General features: G+C 48.3%; 1 protein-coding gene across 1 annotated transcript in view; it reads right to left on the bottom strand.

Moving 5' to 3' along the window:
* GJA5 (gap junction protein alpha 5) overlaps positions 1–5,319 on the bottom strand; it is a 14,644-nt gene extending 9,325 nt beyond the window's left edge. The window contains exon 1 of the mRNA XM_012807641.2: positions 5,153–5,319. The gene's annotated coding sequence lies outside the window, so the exon portion shown is untranslated. The remainder of the gene's footprint in view (positions 1–5,152) is intronic.
* Positions 5,320–5,845: the final 526 nt, after the last annotated feature.

The raw sequence follows: 5,845 nt of genomic DNA, 5'->3' as shown, positions 1-5,845 counted from the left end.
AAAAAAAAAAAAAAAAAGTGACTAAAGCAGAGAAATTTGTGAGACAACAGTTAGGTTAGGGAATTGATTGGGAGTGGTTATGGGTAATTCATAACATTAAGTGTTTCATTCTTTTCCTGATTCAGATTTGGAGCAGCTACTTCAGCCTCAGGGAAAGTGACCAGGCATGTGACATAGATATTGGGTTGGGCAGCGTGCACAACTTGCTCAGAATCAGAAGGCCACTGGGGGCCTGATCCTGGACCCTTGATCACTCGAGAAGGAAGAGGCAGGGGGAGATGAAAGAGGAGAAAGAACCAAACAGGCAGGATAAAGTATGGTGCTCACTTTCGTCTCCCTCCTACTCTGACTAACGGCAAATAGTTAACTTCTCCTTAAGCTTTATTATTTTACTTTGACAAGAACAGATTGGTCCACTCAGTGATACCCTGCTGGCAGACACTGATTCAAAACCGAGGAGGTGAAAGGAAGCAGGCAAAGTGGAAACAGAGATTTGTGCTAGTATAAATAATATTCTTCTTATAGGGGGTGGTGAATGGAGATATTAAATTATGAAAAAAATATTAGGAGGTCCTTATTAATTATCACAAGGAGGTTGATTAGTACTTATGAAATTAATCATTAATGGAAAGTCTATTATGATAACATACACATTTCTTTATTATTCCCACCAGCTTGTCATATATACATAGGGCAATAGAGCTAAAAGGAACCTAGAGATCAAAGTCAACCCCTTACTTTTACACAAGACAACTAGGGTACAGAGAAGTTAATAGTAATAACAGCACTAAGCTGAATAGTTTCCATGTGTGAAACCCTTTGAAATGTTATTTCTAAACCTCTGTTAATACTGTTAAGAAAGTAGTATTGTCCCATTTCATAGATGAGAAAACTGAAACTCAGAGGTTAAGTGACTTGTAAAGTCTCACAACCAGCAAATGCCGCATAAAGGATTTGAACCTGGTCAGCCTGATTCAAAAGTCCACATTCTGTCTCTGCAAAGTGAAAGAAAATCAAAGAAGCCCTAAGACTGATAATGATGACAAAGATTTGACCAGAACCCCAGTCGGAAGAAGGCTTTTCCTATTCCACCTAGTCTCAGAATGAGACCCAGGGTTTTTCCTTTTAGCTTCTGGCTTATTGGTTAGCCATTTATTACGCATGCTATTCCTAGAATTGATTATTACTTTGGGGCCCTCAGTACACAGTAGTCAGGATTCCCAGACTCTTTTGCCTCTGCCACCATTTGGCCAGAATTCACATATAGAAAGTTATTTCCTTTTTTAGCCAGTAAGTGCTCTTGGCCGCAGCAGTGTCTCCTGCCCAGTTCTTGGCTGGCCAGAGAGCAGGCTCTGGTGTTCCATTGATGTCAAATCCAAGCAAGAACTGCAGACACAGACATAGCTAGGTGGTGGGACTTCAGTCTCTAAGGAATAATGGGGCCCGGACCCTGAGTACCTGACTATCTAGTTGTGTGACCCTAGGCAAGTCACTTAACCTCTCACTTTCCAACTAATCTGAAAAATGGGAGTGTTTACTCATGGGAATGAATGAATATGTAAAAGCCCTGAAAACAGTACCTAGTACATAGGGGGTACTCAATAATATTAGTTCTTTGTTTTCTTTTCTGACATTTCTGGAACAAACTCTTCTCAAACATGACCCACTAGGCAACTTGATGCAGAATTTGATAGTGTGAAGGGCTGGTTAGTGACATAGCAAGGACCCCCATATGGCACCAGAAGCAGGAGAGATGGGAAAAACAGGGCTAGGGGAAGGATAGGGATCTATCTGTAAATTAGTTGCTTTTCAAGGTATCAGGACCTTCTGGGGCTGGGCTGGAGAAGCAGGGAGGTTCAGGGTCTGCTCGGAGCAGGCCCCTTTTATTCCCGTGAGGGCTCTGGCCTGTCTCCTACTGCATCTTTAAATCAAATACATGTTTAAGTATTTTTGAATCAGGACACCAAGCTGAAGACACAGCCATGAAGAGCGTTTTGAAGCAGACTCAGTTCTACTTGGAAGAGAAAGCGGTGTCATGTGCTCTGATCTGAGAAGGGAAGTCTTGATCTCTAGCTTCTCTGTCCTCTGCTCAACGTCTGAATCTTGGGGTTTCCAGGTGGGAGTAAGATGCTAGAAGCCCCCTGTGAAAACGCAATGCTACTGTTTCATGAAGAGAGGCTTTTTTTGGTTCCAGCTACTTCTCTGTGACTCAAAACAAGTCCCTTCCCCTCCCCAAGTCTCAGCTCATTTGGGTGTAAAACAAAAGGGTGGAGCCGGATGATGACTGAGGCCCTTCCAGCTCTAAGTCAGGGCATCTGGGGAGTCTGCCACTTGCCCAATTGCCATAGAGTGGCAGGATAGTGACAAAGCCAAGAAACAAGTCCAGATGATCTGATGTCCGGCTTAGTGGTCAGCAAAAGTAGTACTAGAAAAAATCTGTGGTTGGGAAAATCACGAGGTGCCTCCTCAGAAGTTTATGTCCCCATGAGCCTTTATTGGTAGAAAGGCCTTTGCATCAAAGGAGGTGAAATTCAAAGGGACCAGACTAAGGATCAGGTGACCTGCATTCCACCTTATTGTTCTATAGTTTATGGGATATAGACTGTGCAATAGCCATTTAAAATACTTACATAATCCTCATAAACCTTATGAGATTTGTATTAGCCTCTTTGGCACATGAAGAAGCCAAGGATCAAAGACATTAAATAATCTGCCTAGGGTCACACAGCTCAGGTTCTAACCCAAACGTGATTCCAGATGCCCAAGCACTTCCTCTTGTCCTATTATCCCTGATCTCTGAGGTCCTTCTGTGCTATTTCAATACCTCTGATTCTGACACCTCCCTACTCCCTTTCCTTATGAAAGTGACTAGATTGTCCAGTGCTGATCCATCAGAAATAATTAGTTGCCAATATGTTAGAAATAATTGATTCTCAAAGTACAATGAAGCTGTCACTCAGCATGCGCCAGCAGCCTCCAACAGTAGAAAGGAAGTTAGCCTCTTTTCCAGGAGCCCTGAAGCTTTCCAGGAAATTAGGGTCTGTCCCCCTTTGGCCAACTCAACTCTAGAGCCCAGGGTGGGGCCTGTGGAAGTTAGTTCACACTGAGAGCTGCTGAAATCCCCAGTGGGTGAGTCCCTCCCTGGGATGGAGCAGACCTTGGGCCTTGCCCTGATTGCTCTGCACAGACAGCCCCCCTTCTGCTTCAACGGGCTGGGCCCAGACGTGGGGTCAGTGTGGTGGTGCTCTCCACAGCCATGCTCCCACCAACCAGTAGAAATGAGGAGAAGCTGGCAACAGGTGGGTATCATTGCCAAACAGTTGAATTGAAGAGATGCTCAAATGGAAGAATCGGGGAGGCTCAGAGAGAAGAGGCTGCGAAAGCACAGCCAAGAATGGAGGGTAGAAGAGCCCAGGTGTGAGGGGAAGAGGGAGGCAGACTTGACTCCCTGTGTCACCTCCAAAGAGTCACCTTTTCCATGCCTGTTCTCCTTGTTTGTCAAAGGAGGAGGCAGCAATCTAAGAGACTCCTTCCAGTATCAGGAGAAGGTACGGGCATGAGACAGCAAGAGATGTGAACAATGACCTGTGTCAGGAGGCAGAAGAGGGGGAGGGCAGCAGGTTCCAGGGCTGCCCTGGCTATGTGAACATGAGTATCTGGGTGAGGGGACACACAGAGGGGGTGAAGTTGGGAGTCAGAGATGCCCCTCCTGCTGTCCTCTGCTCTGTGAGCTGTGGTCACTTGGACTCCTCACTGGCAGTTACAGTGAGGAAAGGGCTTAGAGGGCAGCTTGGGACACTCTGCCACCCCTGGGAACCTGGCAAGGAGGTGGAAGGTCCAGCAATATCTCTAAAGAGCAGTGAGTTGGAGTCTGGGCAGTGACCCTGGGGGCAATGGGTGGAGGAGATAGAAGCCACTTGGCCTGCTGATACGAAAGTCAGGCTAGGAAGCCTCTGAATACTAGCTGCATCCCTCTAGCCAAGAGGCGGGGGGCCAGGAAAATGGGGGGGCAGGAAAATGGGGGTCTTGGTCTCTTCTCTGCTTAGTGTCACTGGACATCAGGCCTCTTGACCCCATGTCCAGTGCTCTCAGCATGCCCCACCTTCCCTCAGGCCGATTGTGCTAGAGCCTTGTTGAGGAAACGGCCACCCTAGTGATGTGCTGAGGAGTGAGAACCAAGAACCCCTCCATTACAACACAGGACCCCGCGGGGCATCAGGGAAAGGCTGAACACGGGGCGTCAGGGCAGCAAACCCTGCGTGGAGCAGACTTTTTCAGTGGCTCTGAGCTGTGTTTGAGCCTACAGAACCACAGCGTTGTGCAGTGTTACAGCTGAGTCACTCCAGATGGGCCCTTCTACTTCAAACCCCGCATTTTACAGATGAGGAAACTGAGGCCCACCAGGGCGAAGTGTGTGGTCTAAGGTCTCTGAGCCCCTGAGCTGGGGCTGTTTTGCCACATGCTCAGACGAAAGGCCAAGGAAGGAGCCTTAGACCGTTTCTGTGTGAGGGTTCCCTACCCTCTGGGCCCTCCCCACACTGCTGCAGGGGCACTCTCCTGCACTTCCTCCTGCGAACCTCTTCCCGCTGGCTGCAAGTGGCAGCCTGGATCTCTCTCACGCAGCCACTGCACAGTGGGGACATGACACTCCGCAGGAAACTAAGCAGGGAATATTTTTAAACCATCCAACATGCCTTAGGGAGAAAAAAATCAAAACACTCCCCTAGATACTTCAAAAAGCATTTCATGAAAGAGTCCATGCCTTGGAAGCATGGTAAAACAGTGTGGGTCTCAATTTTAAAGGGCCAATTCTCTCTCAACAAAAGTTCTTGAAAACGGACTGGTGACCCACTCTGAGATGCCCCGGAGCATTGCAATCCACCAGAGGTGGGCTGGAAGCCCAGGGCCCTCACCCACATTTCTACCGCACCTTAAAAGTCAAGGAAGTAATTTATCTTCTGTTTCACTAAACCTTACTTTTTAACATATCCCACCCTCACTGTCACAGTCCATAGTGAGATGGACAGGGAATAAACTCAGGGGTAGAGAGAAAGAGCTTTGTTTTTATCCAGCTCAGAATTCAAGTTCCTCTCCTTGGGCTCCTTTCTATCCACTTGCAGTTTTAACTCTTCAAACTCCAGTCTCCCCTTACCTGCGTCTTCCCTCCGCCCTGGAATTCTGGTCGGCTCCTCCGCTCTGGCCACCTCTCCTCCAACTGCCCACTGTTCTGGCTCTTGAGCCTGTCAGTTGTTCCTCTTCCACCCTCTTTTTAATCGGTGTCTGTCGCCCTCCCTCCTCCCACTTCTTCCTACTCTTTCTTTCTCCACCCCTTTCCCCCTCTGGATTCCTCCCTCCCCTCTCTCTCTTTTGCTCTCTTAGAATCTTTGCTCTTTTTTTAAATCTCTGCCCTCTACCTCCCTGCAGCCATCCCTGAAGGAGGCAGAGACCCCTGCCCCCTGCTACCCTCCTGCTGTCCCCTGTCCCCCAGGCAGCCTGGCTCAACTGCTTCCCTGAGTCTTTTCCTGCCCACCCCTCTGCTGAGCTTCTTCAGACTCCTCAGCCCATAGCTTTCCTGGGGCATCAGCAGAAAAGTGGGCACTGCCCAAGAGATCCTTCTTCCTGTCCTTTTCCCGTCATCTGAAAAAGGGCGTGCTCATTCACACGACAAACCTTTTTTGAGACCTGTGCTATGCCAGCATTAGTGAGCTGAGCATCAGCCAGGCCAGGAAATCATGGTCTCACAAATCCCATTCACCCAGAATGGGCACCAGGGGTGACCTGAAAGGAAAGAAATGCCGACCTCTGGCCTTCAAAGGTCAGGGAGGGGGGCATTCCCCACAGCCCA

This window comes from Otolemur garnettii, unplaced genomic scaffold (genome assembly GCF_000181295.1).
Source record: "Otolemur garnettii isolate 467f Iridium unplaced genomic scaffold, OtoGar3 scaffold00073, whole genome shotgun sequence".
NCBI lineage: Eukaryota > Metazoa > Chordata > Mammalia > Primates > Galagidae > Otolemur > Otolemur garnettii.
Note: the sequence above shows the minus strand (reverse complement) of the source record. Positions and strands in the feature narration are given on the sequence as shown.